Genomic DNA, 23,668 nt, shown 5'->3' with positions numbered 1-23,668 from the left:
GTTCACAAGGTCACGGAACTCGCAAGTTGATCACCAAAACATACATCAAGTGGATCACGTGATATCCCATTGTCACCACAGATAAGCACATGCAATACATACATCAAGTGTCCTCAAATCCTTAAAGACTCAATCCGATAAGATAACTTCAAAGGGAAAACTCAATCCATTACAAGAGAGTAGAGGGGGAGAAACATCATAAGATCCAACTATAATAGCAAAGCTCGCGATACATCAAGATCGTGCCGAATCAAGAACATGAGAGAGAGAGACATCAAACACATAGCTACTGGTACATATCCTCAGCCCCGAGGGTGAACTACTCCCTCCTCATCATGGAGAGCGCCGGGATGATGAAGATGGCCACCGGATAGGGATTCCCCCTCCGGCAGGGTGCCGGAACGGGTCTAGATTGGTTTTTCGTGGCTATAGAGACTTGCGGCGGCAGAACTCCCGATCTAGGTTTCTTTCTAGAAGTTTTAGGTTATATAAGAGGTGTTGGAGTCAGGAACAAGTCAGGGGGGTCCCCGAGGCGGCCACGAGGTAGGGGGCGCGCCCAAGGGTGTAGGACGCGCCCCCACCCTCGTGGGTGCCTCGGTACTCTTCTGGCCCATCTCCAATACTCTGTGGGCTTCTTATGGTCCAAAAATGATCTCTGTGAAATTTCAGGGCAATTGGACTCCGTTTGGTTTTCCTTTTCTGTGATACTAAAAAACAAGGAAAAAACAGAAACTGGCACTGGGCTCTAGGTTAGTAGGTTAGTCCCAAAAATCATATAAATTTTCATATAAATGCATATAAAACATCCAAGGTTGATAATATAATAGCATGGAACAATCCAAAATTATAGATACGTTGGAGACGTATCAAATTTTTACCGACCAAAAGAAGTATCATGCAAGAAAACGGAGTCCGGAGGGCACACGAGGTGCCCATGAGGCAGGGGCGCGCCCAGGGGGTAGGGCACGCCCTCCACCCTCGTGGATGCCTTGTGTCCTTGCCGGACTGCTTCTTATTTTCCTATTTTCTTAAATATTCCAAAATGGATAAAAATTGATATTAGAACTGTTTTGGAGTCGGTTTACTTACCGTACCACATACCTCTTCCTTTTCGGAGGCTGAAATGTTCTCGGAAGTGTCCCTTATATACTCCTCCGGGGTTACGGTTTCAATAACATTAGTTTCAACATTTGTAGGATTACCTGAGATATAATGTTTGATTTTTTGACCGTTCACCACCCTCGGATTTGTGCCTTCGAAGTTGTTGATTTTTATAGCACCGGAACGATAGACCTCCTCGATAACGCAAGTTTGAAATCATAATTGAGCTCTTTAATGACCCAATATGTCTTATGTTCTAGTTCAAGAGGTAAGTGGCATGCTTTTCCATAGACCATTTTATATCGAGACATACCCATAGGATTTTTGTATGCAGTTCTATAGGCCCATAATGCATCATCAAGTTTCTTGGACCAATTCTTTCTAGATCTATTAACAGTCTTTTGCAAAATTAATTTAAGCTCTCTATTACTCAGTTCTACTTGACCACTAGACTGTGGATGATATGGTGATGCAATTCTATGATTAACATCACACTTAGCAAGCGTTTTACGAAAAGCACCATGAATAAAATGTGAACCACCATCAGTCATTAAATATCTAGGGACTCCAAACCTCGGAAAAACAACTTCTTTAAGCATCTTAATAGAGGTGTTATGATCAGCACTACTAGTTGGAATAGCTTCTACCCACTTAGTAATGTAATCAACAACAACTAAAATATGTGTATACCCATTAGAGGAAGGAAATGGTCCCATATAATCGAAGTCCCAAACATCAAATGGTTCTATAACAAGTGAATAATTCATAGGAATTTCTTGACGTCTAATAATATTACCAATTCTTTGACATTCATCACAAGACAAGACAAACTTACGGGCATCCTTGAAGAGAGTAGGCCAATAAAAACTGGGTCACAATACCTTATGTGCAGTTCTATCTCCAGCATGGTGTCCTCCATAAGCCTCGGAGTGACACTTGCGTAGGATCTGTTCCTGTTCATGCTCAGGTACACAACATTTAATAATCCCATCTACTCCTTCTTTATAAAGGTGTGGGTCATCCCAGAAGTAATGTCTTAAATCATAGAAAACCTTTTTATTTGGTTGGTATGTGAAACTAGGTGGTATAAATTTAGCAATAATGTAATTAGCATAATCAACATACCATGCAGCACAACAAGAAGCATTTATGACAGCTAATTGTTCATCAGGAAAGCTATCATCAATAGGTAGTGGGTCATCAAGAACATTCTCTAACCTAGACAAGTTGTCCGCAACGGGGTTCTCAGCTCCCTTTCTATCGATAATATGCAAAAAAAATCTTGTAGTAGGAGAACCCATCTAATAAGTCTAGGTTTAGCATCTTTCTTTTCCATATTATATTTAATAGCAGCATGATCAGTGTGAACAGTTACTTTAGAATCAGCAATATAAGGTCTGAACTTATCACAAGCAAATACAACTGCTAAAAATTCCTTTTTCAGTAGTAGCATAATTTCTCTGGGCACTGTCTAGAGTTTTACTAGCATATTGGATAACATTTAATTTCATATGAACTCTTTGTCCTAGAACAGCACCTACAACATAATCACTAGAATCACACATAATTTTGATACGTCTCCAACGTATCTATAATTTTCGATTGCTCCATGCTATATTATCTACTGTTTTGGACTATATTGGGCTTTATTTTCCTCTTTTATATTATTTTTGGGACTAACCTATTAACCGGAGGCCCAGCCCAGAATTGCTTTTTTTTGCCTATTTCAGTATTTCGGAGAAACAGAATATCAAACGGAGTCCAAACGGAATAAAACCTTTGGGAACGTGATTTTCTCACCAAACGTGATCCAGGAGACTTGGACCCTACTCCAAGAAGTCAAAGAGGCGGTCACGAGGGTGGGGGGCGCCCACTCCCCTAGGGCGCGTCCCCTGCCTCGTGGGCCCCTCGGTGCTCCACCGACATACTCCTTCCTCCTATATATACCTACGTACCCCCAAACAAACAGATACAGAGCCAAAAATCTAATTCCACCACCGCAACTTTCTGTATCCACGAGATCCCATCTTGGGGCCTGTTCCGGAGCTCCGCCGGAGAGGGCCGTCATCACGGAGGGCTTCTACATCATCATAGCCTCTCCGATGAAGTGTGAGTAGTTTACCTTAGACCTTCGGGTCCATAGTTAGTAGCTAGATGGCTTCTTCTCTCTTTTTGGATCTCAATACAAAGTTCTCCCCCTCTCTTGTGGAGATCTATTCGATGTAATCTTCTTTTTGCGGTGTGTTTGTTGAGACCGATGAATTGTGGGTTTATGATCAAGTCTATCTATGAATAATATTTGAATCTTCTCTGAATTCTTTTATGTATGATTGGTTATCTTTGCAAGTCTCTTCGAATTATCCGTTTGGTTTGGCCAACTAGATTGGTATTTCTTGCCATGGGAGAAGTGCTTAGCTTTGGGCTCGATCTTGCGGTGTCCTTTCCCAGTGACAGAAGGGCAGCAAGGCACGTATTGCATCGTTGCCATCGAGGATAACAAGATGGGGTTTATTTCATATTGCATGAATTTATCTCTCTACATCATGTCGTCTTGCTTAAAGCGTTACTCTGTTTTTAACTTAATACTCTAGATGCATGCTGGATAGCAGTCGATGAGTGGAGTAATAGTAGTAGATGCAGAATCATTTTGGTCTACTTGTCACGGATGTGATGCCTATATAAATGATCATGCCTAGATATTCTCATAACTATGCTCAATTCTGTCAATTGCTCAACGGTAAATTGTTCACCCACCGTAGAATATTTACGCTCTTGAGAGAAGCCACTAGTGAAACCTATGGCCCTCGGGTCTATTCTCATCATATTAATCTCCATCACTTTAATCTTGCTTTGCCTTTTACTTTGCATCTCTATACCAAAAATACCAAAAATATTATATCTATCAGATCTCACTCTCGTAAGTGACCGTGAAGGGATTGACAACCCCTAATCGCGTTGGTTGCGAGTAGCTATCGTTTTGTGCAGGTACGAGGGACTTGAGCATGGCCTCCTACTGGATTGATACCTTGGTTCTCAAAAACTGAGGGAAATACTTACGCTACTCTGCTGCATCATCCCTTCCTCTTTGGGGAAATCCAAAGCAAGCTCAAGAGGTAGCAAGAAGAATTTCTGGCTCCGTTGCCGGGGAGTCTACGCAAAAAGTCAACATACCAAGTACCCATCACAATCCCTATCTCTCGCATTACATTATTTGCCATTTGCCTCTCGTTTTCCTCTCCCCCACTTCACCCTTGCCGTTTTATTCGCTCTCTCTTTCTCTCTCTATCCTCCCTCTCTATTTGCCTCTTTTTTGCCCGCTAGCCTTTTGTTTGCTCGTGTGTTGGATTGCTTGTTTGTCGCGATGGCTCAAGATACTACCAAATTGTGTGACTTCACCAATACCAATAATAATGATTTCCTTAGCACTCCGATTGCTCCTCTTGCCGATACTGAATCTTGTGAAATCAATACTACTTTGTTGAATCTTGTTATGAAAGATCAATTCGCCGGCCTTCCTAGTGAAGATGCCGCTACTCATCTGAATAGCTTTGTTGATTTATGTGATATGCAAAAGAAAAAAGATGTCGATAATGATGTCGTTAAATTGAAGCTATTTCCTTTTTAACTTAGAGATCATGCTAAATCTTGGTTTTAGTCTTTGCCTAAAAATAGTATTGATTCTTGGAACAAGTGCAAAGATGCTTTTATCTCTAAGTATTTCCCTCCCGCTAAGATCATCTCTCTTAGAAACGATATTATGAACTTTAAGCAACTTGATCATGAACATGTTGCACAAGCTTGGGAGAGAATGAAATTAATGATATGTAATTGCCCTACTCATGGTTTGAATTTGTGGATGATTATACAAAAATGTTATGCCGAATTGAATTTTGCTTCTAGAAATCTTTTAGATTCGGTCGCGGGAGGCACTTTTATGGAAATCACTTTAGGAGATGCTACTAAACTCCTAGATAATATAATGGTTAATTATTCTCAATGGCATACTGGAAGATCTTCTAATAAAAAAGTGCATGCGATAGAAGAAATCAATGTTTTGAGTGGAAAGATGGATGAACTTATGAAATTATTTGCTACTAAGAGTGTTTCTTCTGATCCTAATGATATGCCTTTTTCTACTTTGATTGAGAATAACAATGAATCTATGGATGTGAATTTTGTTGGTAGGAATAATTTTGGTAACAACGCTTATAGAGGGAATTTTAATTCTAGGCCATATCCTAGTAATCCTTCTAATAATTATGGGAATTCCTACAACAACTCTTATGGAAATTATAATAAGATGCCCTTTTAATTTTAGAATAGTGTTAAAGAGTTTATGAATTCACAAAAGAATTTTAATGCTTTGCTTGAAGAGAAATTGCTTAAAGTTGATGATTTGGCTAGGAACGTTGATAGAATTTCTCTTGAGGTTGATTCTTTAAAGCTTAGATCTATTCCTCCTAATCATGATATCAATGAGTCTCTCAAAGCCATGAGAATTTCCATTGATGAGTGCAAGGAAAGAACCGCTAGGATGTGTGCTTCCAAAGATGCCTTTATTAAAGCGTGTTCTTCCTATGAAAATCAAGATGAAGATCTAAAAGTTATTGATGTGTCTCCTATTAAATCTTTGTTTTGCAATATGAATCTTGATGAAACTGAATATGATCTTCCTTTACCTAGAAGGCGTTCTAAAAATTCAGAGTATTTAGATCTTTATGATGAAATTGATGAAAGTGGGATTGAAAGAAATAAAAATCTAGATGTTGCTAAACCTACTATATTGGATTTCAAGGAATTTAATTATGAAAGTTGTTCTTTAATTGATTGTATTTCCTTGTTGCAATCCGTGCTAAATTCTCCACATGCTTATAGTCAAAAGAAAGCCTTGACCGAACATATTGTTGATGCCTTGATGCAATCTTATGAAGAAAAACTTGATTTGAAAGTTTCTATCCCTAGAAAACTCTATGATGAGTGGGAACCAACTATTAAAATTAAAATTAAAGATCATGAGTTTTATGCTTTGTGTGATTTGGGTGCTAGTGTTTCCACTATCCCCAAAACTTTGTGTGATTTGCTAGATTTCCGCGATTTTGATGATTGCTCTCTAAACTTGCATCTTGCGGATTCTACTATTAAGAAACCTATGGGAAGGATTAATGATGTTCTTATTGTTGCAAATAGAAATTATGTGCCCGTAGATTTCATTGTTCTTGATATAGATTGCAATCCTTCTTGCCCTATTATTCTTGGTAGACCTTTCCTTAGAACGGTTGGTGCGATTATTGATATGAAGGAAGGGAATATTAGATTTCAATTTCCATTAAAAAGGGGCATGGAACACTTTCCAAGAAATAAAATAAAATTTCCATATGAAACTATCATGAGAGCCACTTATGGATTGCCTACCAAAGATGGCAATACCTAGATCGATCCTCGCTTTTATGCCTAGCTATGGGCGTTAAACGATAGCGCTTGTTGGGAGGCAACCCAATTTTATTTTATTCCTTGCTTTTTGCTCCTGTTTAGTAATAAATAAATTATTTAGCCTCTGTTTTGGTTGTGTTTTTTGTGTTTAATTAGTGTTTTTGCCAAGTAGAACCGTTGGGAAGACTTGGGGAAAGTCTTGTTGAACTTGCTGTAAAAAACAGAAACTTTAGCGCTCACGAGAACTGCTATAATTTTTATTTGGAGAGTGCTATTTAGTTAATTATTTTTGAAGATGGTTAATAGATAAATTCCTCACGTCCAGCAATTTATTTTATAATTTTTGGGGTTCCAGATCTTGCGCTAGCTACAGATTACTACAGACTGTTCTGTTTTTGACAGATTCTGTTTTTCGTGTGTTGTTTGCTTATTTTAATGAATCTATGGTTAGTAAAATAGTTTATAATCCATAGAGAAGTTGGAATACAGTACGGTTAACACCAATATAAATAAAGAATGAGTTCATTACAGTACCTTGAAGTGGTCTTTTGTTTTCTTTCGCTAACGGAGCTCACGAGTTCTCTACTTTAAGTTTTGTGTTGTGAAGTTTTCAAGTTTTGGGTGAATTCTTGTGATGGATTATGGAACAAGGAGTGGCAAGAGCCTAAGCTTGGGGATGACCATGGCATTCCCAAGATAATCCAAGGACACCAAAAATTCAAAGCTTGGGGATGCCCCGGAAGACATCCCCTCTTTCGTCCACTTCCATCGGTAATTTACTTGGAGCTATATTTTTATTCACCAACATGATATGTGTTTTGCTTGGAGCGTCTTGTATTATTTGTGTCTTTGTGTTTTAGTGTGCCACAATCATCCTTGCCGTACACACCTTTTGAGAGAGCCATACATGAATTAGCATTTGATAGAATACTCTATGTGCTTCACTTATATCTTTTGAGCTATGTAGTTTTGCTCTATGTGCTTCACTTATATCTTTTGAGCATTATAATTTTGCTCTATGTGCTTCACTTATATCTTTTGAGCTATGTAATTTTTCTCTATGTGCTTCACTTATATCTTTTGAGCTATGTAATTTTGCTCTATGTGCTTCACTTGTATTTTTAGCGTTATATTTTTGCTCTATGTGCTTCACTTAGATCTTTTAGAGCATGATGGTGGATTTGTTTCAAAGAAACTATTGATCTCTCATGATTCACTTAAATTATTTTGAGAGTCTTAATAGCATGGTAACTTGCTTAATAATAATATGCTTGGTATTGAAGATTTGTGAAACTTTCTTCTAAGTGTGTTGAATACTAAGAAAAGATTGAAACATGATAATTGTTTTGAGATATGGAGGTGATAATATTAAAGTCATGCTAGTTGAGTAGTTGTGAATTTAAAGAATACTTGTGTTAAAGTTTGTAATTCCCGTAGCATGCATGTATGGTGAACCATTATGTGATGAAGTCGGAGCATGATTTATTTATTGATTGTCTTCCTTATGAGTGGCGGTCAGGGACGAGCGATGGTCTTTTCCTACCAATCTATCCCCCTAGGAGCATGCGCGTAATACTTTGCTTTGATAACTTCTAGATTTTTGCAATAAGTATATGAGTTCTTTATGACTAATGTTGAGTCCATGGATTATATGCACTTTTTCCCATCCTTCCACCTTTGCTAGCCTCTCTAATACCGCTCACCCTTCGCCGGTATCATACACCTTTCATATACCTTCCTCAAAACAGCCACCATACCTACCAATTATGGCATTTCCATAGCCATTCCGAGATATATTGCCATGCAACTTTCCATTGTTCCGTTTATTATGACACACTCCATCATTGTCATATTGCATATCCCGGTACACCGCCGGAGGCATTCATATAGAGTCATATTTTGTTCTAAGTATCGAGTTGTAATTGTTGAGTTATAAGAAAAATAAAAGTGTGATGATCATCATTATTAGAGCATTGTCCTAGTGAGGAAAGGATGATGGAGACTATGATTCCCCCACAAGTCGGGATGAGACTCCGGACGAAAAATAAATAAAAGAGGCCAAAGAAGCCCAACAAAAGGAGAAAGAAAAGAGGCCATAAAAAAAGAGAAAAGGCCCAAATAAAAAAAAGAGAAAAAGAGAGAAGGGACAATGTTACTATCCTTTTACCACACTTGTGCTTCAAAGTAGCACCATTATCTTCATAGTAGAGAGTCTTTGATGTTATCACTTTCATATACTAGTGGGAATTTTACATTATAGAACTTGGCTTGTATACTCCAATGATGGGCTTCCTCAAAATGCCCTAGGTCTTCGTGAGCAAGCAAGCTGGATGCACACCCACTTAGTTTCTTTTGATGAGCTTTCATATACTTATAGCTCTCGTGCATCCGTTGCATGGAAATCCCTACTCACTCACATTGATATCTATTGATGGGCATCTCCATAGCCCGTTGATACGCCTAGTTGATGTGAGACTATCTTCCCCTCTTTTTGTCTTCTCCACAACCACCATTCTATTCCACCTATAGTGCTATATCCATGGCTCACACTCATGTATTGCGTGAAGATTGAAAAAGTTTTGAAAAAGTTAGAGTATGAAACAATTGCTTGGCTTGTCATCGAGGTTGTGCATGATTTAAATACTTTGTGTGGTGAAGATAGAGCATAGCCAGACTATATGATTTTGTAGGGATAACTTTCTTTGGCCATGTTATTTTGAGAAGACATAATTGCTTTGTTAGTACGCTTGAAGTATTATTATTTTTATGTCAATATAAACTTTTGTCTTGAATCTTTCGAATCTGAATATTCATATCACAATTAAGAAGATTTGCATTGAAATTATGCCAAGTAGCACTCCGCATCAAAAATTCTCTTTTTATCATTTACCTACTCAAGGACGAGCAGGAATTAAGCTTGGGGATGCCTGATACATCTCCAACTTATCTATAATTTTTGGTTGCTCCATGCTATATTATCTACTGTTTTGGACTATATTGGGATTTATTTTCCACTTTTATATTATTTTTGGGACTAACCTATTAACCGGAGGCCCAGCCCAGAATTGCTGTTTTTTTGCCTATTTCAGTATTTCGGAGAAACAGAATATCAAACGGAGTCCAAACGGAATAAAACCTTCGGGACCGTGATTTTCTCACCGGACGTGATCCAGGAGACTTGGGCCCTACTCCAAGAAGTCAAAGAGGCGGTCATGAGGGTGGGGGGCGCGCCCCCTGCCTCGTGGGCCCCTCGGTGCTCCACGGACGTACTCCTTCCTCCTATATATACCTACGTACCCCCAAACGAACAGATACGGAACCAAAAAACTAATTCCACCGCCGCAACTTTCTGTATCCACGAGATCCCATCTTGGGGCCTGTTCCGGAGCACCGCCGGAGAGGGCCGTCATCACGGAGGGATTCTACATCATCATAGCCTCTCCGATGAAGTGTGAGTAGTTTACCTCAGGACTTCGGGTCCATAGTTAGTAGCTAGATGGCTTCTTCTCTCTTTTTGGATCTCAATACAAAGTTCTCCCCCTCTCTTGTGGAGATCTATTCGATGTAATCTTCTTTTTGCGGTGTGTTTGTTGAGACCGATGAATTGTGGGTTTATGATCAAGTCTATCTATGAATAATATTTGAATCTTCTCTGAATTCTTTTATGTATGATTGGTTATCTTTGCAAGTCTCTTCGAATTATCCGTTTGGTTTGGCCAACTAGATTGGTAGTTCTTGCCATGGGAGAAGTGCTTAGCTTTGGGTTCGATCTCTCGGTGTCCTTTCCCAGTGACAGAAGGGGCAGCAAGGCACGTATTGCATCGTTGCCATCGAGGATAACAAGATGGGGTTTATTTCATATTGCATGAATTTATCTCTCTACATCATGTCATCTTGCTTAAAGCGTTACTCTGTTTTTAACTTAATACTCTAGATGCATGCTGGATAGCGGTCGATGAGTGGAGTAATAGTAGTAGATGCATAATCGTTTCGGTCTACTTGTCACGGACGTGATGCCTATATACATGATCATGCCTAGATATTCCCATAACTATGCTCAATTCTGTCAATTGCTCAATAGTAATTCGTTCACCCACCGTAGAATACTTATGCTCTTGAGAGAAGCCACTAGTGAAACCTATGGCCCTTGGGTCTATTCTCATCATATTAATCTCCATCACTTTAATCTTGCTTTGCTTTTTACTTTGCCTTTTACTTTTTACTTTGCATCTCTATACCAAAAATACCAAAAATATTATATCTATCAGATCTCACTCTCGTAACTGACCTTGAAGGGATTGACAACCCCTAATCGCGTTGGTTGCGAGTAGCTATCGTTTTGTGCAGGTATGAGGGACTTGAGCGTGGCCTCCTACTGGATTGATACCTTGGTTCTCAAAAACTGAGGGAAATACTTACGCTACTCTGCTGCATCATCCCTTCCTCTTCGGGGAAATCCAATGCAAGCTTAAGAGGTAGCAAATTTCAAAGGGTAAATTCCAATCTGGTGGCTTGACAATAGGTGCAGAAATCAAAGCTTTCTTAAGTATTTCAAATGCTTCTGCACAATCATCATCAAAGACAAAAGGAATATCTTTTTGTAAGAGATTAGTCAGAGGCCTGGAAACTTTTAAGAAGTCCTTAATGAACCTCCTATAAAAACCGACATGACCAAGGAAACTTCTTATACCTTTGATGTCCTTAGGACACGACATCTTTTCAATAGCATCAACTTTGGCTTTATCAACTTCAATACCTCTTTCAGAAATTTTATGTCCCAAGACCTTCATTAACCATAAAGTGGAACTTCTCCCAATTCAAGACAAGATTAGTTTCTTCACATCTCTGCAAAACTCGATCAAGGTTGCTTAAGCAATCATCAAAAGAAGTTCCATATACAGAAAAGTCATCCATGAATACCTCAACAATCTTTTCACAAAAGTCAGAGAATATAGCAGTCACGCATCTTTGAAAGGTAGCAGGTGCATTACATAAACCTAAAGGCATATGTCTATAAGCAAAGGTACCGAAAGGGCAAGTAAAAGTGGTCTTTTCTTGATCCTCTTTTGACACGGGTATTTGAGAGAAACCAGAATAACCATCTAGAAAGCAAAAATGTGTATGTTTAGACAATCTTTCTAGCATTTCATTTATAAAAGGTAAAGGGTAATGATCCTTTTTAGTAGCTTTATTTAGTTTGCGAAAATCAATTACCATTCTATAACCTGTAACAATTCTCTGTGGGATCAATTCATCTTTATCATTAGGAACAACAGTAATACCTCCCTTCTTAGGGACACAATGGACATGACTTACCCACTGACTATCAACAACGGGATAAATTATACCTACCTCCAGAAGCTTTAGTATTTCTTTTCTTACCACTTCTTTCATCTTAGGATTTAACCATCGTTGGTGATCAACAACCGGTTTAGCGTCTTTCTCCAATTTTATTTTGTGCTAGCATAGAGTGGGACTAATGCCCTTAAGACCATCAAGAGTATATCCAATAGCAGCACGGTGCTTCTTCAGAGTTTTCAATAATTTCTCTTATTCCTGCTCTGAAAGGTTAGCACTAATAATAACAGGATATATCTTATTTTCATCAAGATAAGCATATTTAAGAGTATCAGGCAATGGTTTAAACTCAAACACGGGATCACCCTTGGGTGGAAGAGGATCTCCTAGAATTTCGACAGGAAAGTTGTGTTTCAAAATAGGTCCCTATTTAAAGAATACTTCATCTATTTCCCTCCTTTCATTCATAAACATATCATTTTCATGGTCTAGCAAATATTGTTCTAAAGGATCATCGGGAGGCACGACAATAGAAGCAAGACCAATAATTTCATCTTTACTAGGCAATTATTTATCATGGGGTTGTCTATGAAATTTAGCAAAATTAAAATCATGAGACATATCCCCTAAACCAACAGAAACAATATCCTTTTTGCAGTCTATCTTAGCATTAACAGCATTCAAGAAGGGTCTACCAAATATAATGGGATAAAAGTCATCTTGTGGGGAACCAAGAACAAGAAAATTGGCTGGATATTTAACTTTCCCACACAATACTTCAACATCTCTAACAATCCCAACAGGTGAAATAGTATTTCTATTGGCAAGCTTAATTGTAACATCAATACCTTCTAGCTCAGGAGGTGCAATATCATGCATAATTTCTTCATATAAAGAATGGGTTATTGCACTAGCACCAGCACCCATATCACATAGGCCATGATAGCAATGATGTCCTATTTTAACATAAATAACAGGCATGCCTACAACAGGTCTATGTTTATTTTTAGTATCAGGTCTAGCAATTCTAGCAGCTTCATCATAGAAGTAAATAACATGCCCATCAATATTATCAGACAAGAGATCTTTAACCATAACAATACTAGGTTCGACTTTAATTTTCTCAGAGGGTGTAGGTGTTCTAGTATTACTCTTATGAACCATAGTTGAAGCTTTAGCATGATCCTTTATTCTAGTAGGGAAAGGTGGTTTTTCAATATAAGCGGTAGGAACAATACGATCAACATTACACGCGATAGTCTTTTCTTCAACTTTAATAGGTTCAACTACTTTTACTTCAATGGGAGGATGATATTTAATCCACTTCTCCTTAGGGAGATCAACATGAGTAGCAAAGGATTCACAAAATGAAGCTACTACCTCAGAGTCAAATCCATATTTAGTGCTAAATTCACGGAAAGCATCGGTATCCATAAAAGATTTAACACAATCAAACTTAGGTGTTATACCTGACTCCTTACCTTTGTCGAGTTTCCAATCTTCAGAGTTGCATTTAATTCTTTCCAATAAATCCCATTCAAATTCAATAGTCTTCATCATAAAAGAACCAGTACAAGAAGTATCAAGCATGGAGCGATTATTGAGAGAAAGCCGAGCATAAAATTTTTGAATAATAATTTCTCTTGAGAGCTCATGATTGGGGCATGAATATAACATTGACTTAAGCCTCCCCCAAGCTTGAGCGATACTTTCTCCTTCGCGAGGCCAAAAATTATATATATAATTACGATCACGATGAACAAGATGCATAGGACAAAACTTTTGATGAAATTCTAGTTTCAATCGGTTGTAGTTCCATGATCCCATATCATCACATTGCCTAACCATGTCAATGCCTTTCCCTTCAAAGATAAAGGGAAGAGCTTCTTCTTGATAACATCCTCGGGCATACCTGCAAGCTTAAATAATCCACAAACTTCATCCACATAGATTAGGTGCAAATAGGGATGCAATGTTCCATCTCCTGTAAAAGGATTAGCTAGCAGTTTCTCTATCACACCCGAAGGAATTTCAAAGTAAACATTTTCAGTAGGTTTAGTAGGTTGAGGAGCAACTCTGTGCTCTATTGGTCGGGGTGAAGATACCCCGAACAAGCCCCTAAAAGGATTACTTTCCATAGTAACAAGTGACAGTAAATTTCAGCACACTATATAAAATTTTCCTTACCAAATTCCACTTACCAAAAGCGTTCACTCCCCGGGAACGGCGCCAGAAAACAGTCTTGATGACCCACAAGTATAGGGGATCTATCGTAGTCCCTTCGATAAGTAAGAGTGTGGAACCCAACAAGGAGCAGAAGGAAATGATAAGCAGTTTTTAGTAAGGTATTCTCTGCAAGCACTGAAGTAATCGGTAACAGATAGTTTTGTGATAAGGTAATTTGTAACGGGTAACAAGTAATAAAAGTAAATAAGGTGCAGAAAGATGGCCCAATCCTTTTTGTAGCAAAGGACAAGCCTGGACAAACACTTATATAAAGGAAAACGCTCCCGAGGACACATGGGAATTATCGTCAAGCTAGTTTTCATCACGTTCGTATGATTCGCGTTCGGTACTTTGATAATTTAATATGTGGGTGGACCGGTGCTTGGGTACTGCCCTTCCTTGGACAAGCATCCCACTTATGATTAACCCCTCTTGCAAGCATCCGCAACTACAAAAGAAGTATTAAGGTAAACCTAACCATAGCATGAAACATATGGATCCAAATCAGCCCCTTACGAACCAACGCATAAACTAGGGTTTAAGCTTCTGTCACTCTAGAAACCCATGATTTACTTATTACTTCCTAATGCCTTCCCCTAGGCCCAAACAATGGTGAAGTGTCATGTAGTCTACATTCACATGACACCACTAGAGGAAAGACAACATACATCTCATCAAAATATTGAACGAATACCAAATTCACATGACTACTTATAGCAAGACTTCTCCCATGTCCTCATGAACAAACGTAAATACTCACAAATCATATTCATGTTCATAATCAGAGGGGTATTAATATGCATAAAGGATCTAAACATATGACTTCCACCAAATAAACCAACTAGCATCAACTACAAGGAGTAATCAACACTACTAGCAACCCATAGGTACCAATCTGAGGTTTTGAGACAAAGATTGGATACAAGAGATGAACTAGGTCTTGAGATGAGATGGTGCTGGTGAAGATGTTGATGGATATTGACCCCCTCCCGATGAGAGGATCGATGGTGATGACGATAGTGATGATTTCCCCCTCCCGGAGGGTTGTTTCCCCGGTAGAATAGCTCCGTCGGAGCCCTAGATTGGTTCAGCCAAGGTTCCGCCTCGTGGCGGCGGAGTTTCGTCCCAAGAGCTTGCTTATGATTTTTTTTTCTAGGGTGAAAGACTTCATATAGCCAAAGATGGGCACCGGAGGCCTGTCAGGGGGGCCATGAGGCAGGGGGCGCACCCCCACCCTCGTGGATGGTGGGTAGCCCCCTCTGGTGCTTCCTTCACCCAATATTTTATATATATTCTGAAACTAACTTCCGTGGAGTTTCAGGACTTTTGGAGTTGTGCGGAATAGGTCTCTAATATTTGCTCCTTTTCCAGCCCAGAATTCCAGCTGCCGGCATTCTCCCTCTTCGTGTTAACCTTGTAAAATAAGAGAGAATAGGCATAAGTATTGTGACATGGTGTGTAATAACACCCCATAATGCAATAAATATCGATATAAAAGCATGATGCAAAATGGACGAATCAGGTGCCTGCCAGTAAAGTGTCTCACTCGACATCGGCGCCAGAACTAGTCGCTTAGCAATCCGGAGATCCAATTCGGACTTCTGTTTCTTTTGCTGATCCTATGTCGACTGATTGACCTTCGGTGTTGACTGCTCAAGACCTTGCTCCGACTGTGCAACTCCAGGCTTCAGCTCCCCTGGCTGCCTCGTCTGTTCCACCAACTCCACTTTTTGTTACTCATGATGTCCCGGAGGACCAGGTAGGCACTACTAAGGAAGCCATACGCCAAGCAGGCCTAATGATGGAATGAATGAAGGTGGTGTACGAGGCCAGCAAGGCTGCCTATGATGCTAGCTCTGCCCTTCAAACCAACGTCCAGGTAAGTGGAGTTGTAAGTTGATTTCTGACTGATCTTCAGCTCGATCTTTGTTTTGTTAGGACATGCTATTTGTAAACTGCTATTTTATGATCCGTAAGATGTCCGTAGATGAGCGTTTTGAAACATTATGTGCATCTATCATGAATTTGCACCTTGCATCTGTTCACGCACTGGGTGTCCTCTTTTGCCTCGTAGCCTTTTCAGTTGAATCGACCAAGTTGTGTCGAGTGAACTCTTGGACCAGTGGGGGCACGCTGAGTGCACCCACTGGGTGATAAGTCTCCAATGTATCTATAATTTTTTATTGTTCCATGCTGTTATATTATCAATCTTGGATGTTTTATAATCATTTATAGTCATTTTATATAATTTTTTGGTACAAACCTATTGACATAGTGCCAAGTGCCAGTTGCTATTTTTTCCATGTTTTTTACATCGCAGAAAATCAATATCAAATGGAGTCCAAATGCCACGAAACTTTACGGAGATTCTTTATGGACCGGAAGGAACATAATGGGCCCGGGCTGTGCCTGGGGGGGTGCTCCGAGGAGAGCACAACCCACCAGGGCGCACCAGGAGGCCCAGGCGCGCCCTGGTGGGTTGTGCCCACCGCCCTCGGACCGCCTCTTTGCTCTATAAATACCCCAATATTCCAGAAACCATAGGGGAGTCGACGAAAGATTCATCCAGCCGCGGCAGAGTCCAGAACCACCAGATCCAATCTAGACACCATGTCGGATGGGGTTCACCACCTCCATTGGTAACTCTCCGATGATGTGTGATTAGTTCTTTGTAGACCTTCGGGTCCGTAGTTAGTAGCTAGATGGCTTCCTCTCTCTCTCACTCTCTCTCTCTTGATTCTCAATACAATGGTCACTTGGTGATCCATATGATGTAACTCTTTTGCGGTGTGTTTGTTTGGATTCGATGAACTTTGAGTTTATGATTAGATCTATCTTTTTATATCCATGAAAGTATTCGAGTTTCTTTGATCTCTTTTATGCATGATTGCTTATAGCCTCGTATTTCTTCTCCGATATTTGGATTTTGTTTGGCCAACTTAATCTATTTATCTTGCAAAGGGAAGATGTACTTTGTAGTGGGTTCGATCTTACGGTGCTTGATCCCAGTGACAGAAGGGGAACCGCCACGTATGTATCGTTGCTACTAAGGATAAAATGATGGGGTCTATCTCTACATAGATAGATCTTGTCTACATCATGTCATCGTTCTTATTGCATTATTCTGTTTCTCCATGAACTTAATACACTAGATGCATGTTGGATAGTGTTCGATGTGTGGAGTAATAGTAGTAGATGCAGGCAGGAGTCGGTCTACTAATATTGGACGTGATGCCTCTATAATGATCATTGCCTGGATATCATCATGAGTATTTGAAGTTCTATCAATTGCCCAACAGTAATTTGTCCGCCCACCATTTGCTATTTTTCTCGAGAGAAGCCACTAGTGAAACCTACGGTCCCCCGGTCTCTTTCTCATATTATTTGCCTTTGCGATCTATTTCCCTTTGCATTTATTTTCAGATCTATCAAACCAAAAACCCAAAAAATACCTTGCTGCAATATATTCTTATTTATTTTATTTGGCATTCGATCTATCAATCTACTACAAATTTATTCACGTCAGTTTGCCTATCTTGAGGCGCCATACCCCGGAAGGGATTGAAAACCCCTTTAACACGTAGGGTTGTGAGAAGTTGTTATTTGTGTTCAGGTGTTGTTTACGTTGTGTTGCTTGGTTCTCCTACTAGTTCGATAACCTTGGTTTCACATCTGAGGGAAATACCTACCTCCGCTGTGCTGCATCATCCCTTCCTCTCTGGGGAAATACCGACGTAGCTTCTAGCGACATAAAAAAGAATTGCTGGCGCCGTTGCCGAGGAGGATCAAGTCAAGATAGTTTCATCAATGCACCATTTCTGGCACCGTTGCCGGGGAGGATCTTCAACATATACCAGGTTGCTAATCAGAAATCTCATCTCCTCGCAATTTACATTATTTGCCATTTGCCTCTCGTTTTCCTCTACCCCACTTCAGAAAAATTTGCCATTTTATTCGCCCCTCTTTTTCTCTGTTCGCCGTTCTCTTGCTTTGTAGTCTTGATGGCTAGTGTTCCTACTCCTCCTTTATCACCATATTTTGAAGTTCTTTACTTCAAGCAAAGACAAGGAGAAAATTTGAAAGATGTCTGGTATAGGCTTATGGAATCGTATCGTATTTCCAATTTAAGGAGGGACGCTAGGGTTTTGCTTTGTAATTTTTACATAGGATTGGCTTTGCATCATAGACAACTTCTAGATTTTGCTGCTAAAGGAAATTTCATTGAGTTTGATACCAATGCTGCCTATGAAATTTTAGACGGAATTTTGGGAATTCCACCTCAAAAGAAGGGGTTTTATTTTACCCCCGAGGGAGCCCAAATGTTGGAAAAACTTGGTGATTTGCATAAACATATGGTTGAAATACAGAAATATAATGAACACCTAAAACACCTCAATGGTAGTATCAATCGCATGAATACCCTTATTACTCTTTGCAACAAGCATTTGGACATTTTGCATCTTAAGATGGTTCTTTCCCGAAGAATTTAGGGAAGCATAAAGAGCCTCTCGGGTTTGAGAAAACCCTTACAAAAGTTGCCAAAACTTTGAAAGACAAAACTTAGATCCTTGCTTTATGCCTAGCTAAGGGCGTAAAACTATAACGCTTGTTGGGAGGCAACCAAATGAATAAAATTTAATTTTTCTTTTTTGCTTCCTGTTTTTGAGTGTTAGCACAATTATGCTACTGTTATGATTGTGTTTTTTATATTTTAATTAGTCTTTGTGCCAAGTAAATCCTTCAGGATCTTCTTGGGTGATAGTTGTTTGATCTTGCTGAAAAATTAGAATCTTTTACGCTCGCGAAAATAATTATCACTTTTTACCAGAGAGCGATAAAACACCCATTCCGCTCGTAGTATGTCAATATACAAATTTCTCAGGTCGTGCTAATTTTTCAGAATTTTGGAGTTACAGAATTATTCGAAATAGTCAGATTGCTACAGACTGTTCTGTTTTGACAGATTCTGTTTCCTTTGCGTTGTGTGCTTATTTTGATGGCTCTATGGTTTTCTTTGATGAGCTTTTGCCATACAAAAGTTGGAATACAGTAGATATAATTCAAGAACAAAATTTGAATTGGTTTGATACAACACTTATAGTAGTGATTTATTATTCTTATACTAACGGATCTCACGAAGGTTTTGTTGAGTTTTGTGTGATTGAAGTTTTCATGTTTTGGGTTATCTTACGATGGATGAAGGAATAAGGAGTAGAAGAGCCTAAGCTTGGGGATGCCCCGACATCCCAAGCTATTATCCTAAAATGAGCAACCAACTAAGCATGGGGATGCCCCCGAGTGGCATCCCCTCTTTCTTCTAACGACCATCGGTATTTTACTCAAAGTTATATTTGTATTCATCACATACTATGTGTTTTGCTTGGAGCGTCTAGTATGATATGAGTCTTTGTTTGTTTTATTTTGTGTTTTAAGTCTTGATCCCTTTCTGGACACACCTATTTGAGAGAGCCAAATTATGCCATGACTTGTTAGAATTGCTCTCTATGCTTCACTTAAATATTTATTGAGCTATGGACTTGCTCTTGTGCTTCACTTACATCTTTTTGAGCACGGTGTGCTAAGTATTTTTGAAGAAATGCTCTTTTCCTTGCTTCACTTAGATTTATTTGAGAGTTAGTAAAATTTTCAAGAAATTCTCTCTTGCTTCAGTTAAATTAATTTGAGAGAAATAAATATTATGCTCATGATCTTCACTTATATTTGTTTGAGCTTATGAAAAGCAACACATGAAAATTAGTCCCAAAGTGATACGTATTCAAGAAGGATATAGTAAAAACTTTCATGAAGATTATTGGACAAAATATACTTGATTCTTAGTAATAGTTTTGAGATATGATGATGTGATATGTGAGTCATCTTGATGAGTAATTATGCTTTAGTAAGAATATTGGTGTTAAGGTTTGTGATTCCCTATGCAAGCACGAAAGTCAATAGTCATGCAATGAAATTATATCCTACTTGTGGTGCATTATTTGGTGTTAGTTATGCTTAATGCTTGCTTATGAGGTTATCTATTTCTTGGTTGGTCGCTTCTCAATCTTTTGCTAGCCTTCATTTTGCACTAAGTATGATCTCTACTTGTGCATCCAAAAACCTTTCAACCGGTTTTGCCACATGAGTCCACTATATCTACCTATGTGCAGTATTATTTTGCCATTCTAAGCAAATTTGCATGTGCCATATCTAATTTTCAAAATAAACTTCTCTTTTGTGTGTTTGTTTCGCTCGCGGAGTGGTGAGGGGTGGCTAATATTCTCCATGCTAGATGTGTTATTCTCACTATGAGTGTTTATTCACTTGTCACTGCATGAGAGTAAGGCAAAGGTATCAGGGATGCCCAGTCCCAAAATGAATAATGAATTTACTTTATGTTGTCAAATAATAAATTCCTTGGAAAGTGTTGGTATGGAGGGCAACCGTGGATATGGCTAGCCATGGAAAGTGAAAGTATGGTGGAAAAAGGAATAAACTTTATTTTCTGTTTGGGAACCGCCTATGATATATCTAAGCATGGAAAGTGTTGGGAACTCTAAGTCGCTTTCGTTGGTGGGATGGATACACCTCCCAAAATGTTTTTATCTCTAAGTTTTTCACTTTGAGCTCTGGCACCTCTACAAATCCCTACTTCCCTCTGCGAAGGGACTTTCTTTTACTTTATGCAATTTTTATTTTGAATTTGAGTCTCCATCTTCTTTTATAAAAGCACCAACTAAGAGGCAATATGACCGTACTTGAGTATTGGGTGTAGCTAATATGTGAGTCTGTTTCATGAATGGATCAATGGTTGAGCATGATGGGCTAGGGATAACTTATTTTAGCGTTGATATTTTGAAAGACGTGGTTGCTTGTTGATATGCTTGAGTATTTAAATTATCATGTCAAAACTAGACTATTGCTTTGAACAATATAAAAATGTCCAAATGTTCATGCTATGAAGAAAATAACATGATATTACATGTTAGGAAGCGTTCCACATCAAAAATTGTGTTTTTAACACTTCCCTACTCGAGGACGAGTAGGAGTTAAGCTTGGGGATGCTGATACATCTCCAATGTATCTATAATTTTTGATTGTTCCATGCTGTTATATTATCAATCTTGGATGTTTTATAGTCATTTTATATCATTTTCTGGTACTAACCTATTGGCATAGTGCCAAGTGCCAGTTGATATTTTTTTCCATCTTTTTTCCATCACAGAAAATCAATATCAAACGGAGTCCAAATGCCATGAAACTTTACGAAGATTTTTTATGGACTAGAAGGAACATAATGGGCCCTGGCTGCGCCTAGGGGTGCTCTGAGGAGAGCACAACCCACCAGGGCACGCCAAGAGGCCCAGGCACGCCCTGGTGGGTTATGCCCACCTCGGGTGCTCCCTTGGACTGCCTCTTTGCTCTATAAATACCCCCCAATATTCCAGAAACCCTAGGGGAGTCGACGAAATATTCATCCAACCGCCGCAGAGTCCAGAACCACCAGATCCAATCTAGACACCATCTCGGATGGGGCTCACCACCTCCATTGGTGCCTCTCCGATGATGCATGAGTAGTTCTTTGTAGACCTTCGGTCCATAGATAGTAGCTAGATAGCTTCCTCTCTCTCTCTCTCTCTTGATTCTCAATACAATGGTCTCTCGGAGATCCATATGATGTAACTCTTTTGCGGTGTGTTTGTTGGGATCCGATAAACTTTGATTTTATGATCAGATCTATATTTTTATATCCATGGAAGTATTTGAGTTTCTTTGATCTCTTTTATGCATGATTTCTTATGGCCTCGTATTTCTTCTCCAATATTTGGGTTTTGTTTGGCCAACTTGATCTATTTATCTTGCAAAGGGAAGAGGTACTTTTTAGTGGGTTTGATCTTATGGTGCTTGATCCCAGTGACAGAAGGGGAACCTACACGTATGTATCGTTGCTACTAAGGATAAAACGATGGGGTCTATCTCTACATAGATAGATATTGTCTACATCATGTCATCGTTCTTATTGCATTACTCCGTTTCTCCATGAACTTAATATACTAGATGCATACTGGATAGCGGTCGATGTGTGGAGTAATAGTAGTAGATGCAGGCAGGAGTCGATCTACTAATCATGGACATGATGCCTATGTAATGATCATTGCCTGGATATCGTCATGATTATTTGAAGTTCTATCAATTGCCCAACAGTAATTTGTTCGCCCACCATTTGCTATTTTTCTCGAGAGAAGCCACTAGTGAAACCTACGGTCCCCTGGTCTCTTTCTCATATTATTTGCCTTTGCGATCTATTTTCCTTTGCATTTATTTTCAAATCTATCAAACCAAAAACTCAAAAATACCTTGTTGCAATTTGTTCTTATTTATTTTATTTGGCGTTCGATCTATCAATCTACTACAAATTTATTCATGTTCGTTTGCCTATCTTGAGGCGTCGTACCCCGGAAGGGATTGACAACCCCTTTAAAATTTCGGGTTGCGATAAGTTGTTATTTGTGTGCATGTGTTGTTTATGTTGTGTTGCTTGGTTCTCCTACCGGTTCGATAACATTGGTTTCATATATGAGGGAAATACCTACCGCCGCTGCAGTGCATCATCCCTTCCTCTTTGGGAAAATACCGACGTAGCTTCAAGTGACATCACTGGGTGTAGTCCCCGAGACCGCTGTGGAATGGTTGATTCGGCGGGGGTCTTTACAAAGTGTTATTTCACCACGGGAGCCTTAGAACTTGTTTGTTTGCAGTACATTGATGTCTACTATGCAACTTTATTCTTGTAGACACGTGTTGGGCCTCCAAGAGCAGAGTTTTGTAAGACAGTAGCAATTTTCCCTCAAGTGGATGGCCTAAGGTTTATCAATCTGTGAGAGGTGTAGGATGAAGATGGTCTCTTTCAAACGAACCTGCAACCAAATACAAGAAATCTCTTGTGTCCCCAACACACCCAATACAATGGCAAATTGTATAGGTGCACTAGTTCGGCGAAGAGATGGTGATAAAAGTGTAATATGGATGGTAGAAATATATTTTTATAATCTGAATAAATAAAAATAGCAAGGTAACAAAAGTAAACGGGCACACAAACGGTATTGCAATGCTTAAAAATATGGCCAAGGGTCTGTACTTTCACTAGTGCAATCTCTCAACAGTGCTAACATAGTTGGATCATATGATTATCCCTCAAGGTACAATAAAGAATCACTCCCGAGTTCCTATTAGCGGAGAACAAAAGATAGGAATTGATTGTAGGGTACGAAACCACCTCAAAGCTATTCTTTTCGTTCAATCTATTCAAGAGTTCGTACTAAAATAACACAAAGCTATTGTTTCCATTCGATCTATCCTAGAGTTCGTACTAGAATAACACCAAAGCAAATTCATATTCTTAATACTCAATCCACACAAAGAACTACAAGGAGACCCCAAAGTTTTCGTCGGAGAAAAGATAATAAGAACGTGCATCAACCCCTATGCATAGATTACCCCAATATCACCGCGGGAATCTGCGAGTTGAATGCCATAACATATATCAAGTGAATTAATAAGATACCCCAATTGTCACCTCAAGTATTCATACCGCAAGACATATATCATGTGTTCTCAT

Source organism: Triticum aestivum, chromosome 6A, assembly GCF_018294505.1.
Source record: "Triticum aestivum cultivar Chinese Spring chromosome 6A, IWGSC CS RefSeq v2.1, whole genome shotgun sequence".
Classification (NCBI taxonomy): domain Eukaryota; kingdom Viridiplantae; phylum Streptophyta; class Magnoliopsida; order Poales; family Poaceae; genus Triticum; species Triticum aestivum.
This window is presented reverse-complemented; position numbering follows the sequence as displayed.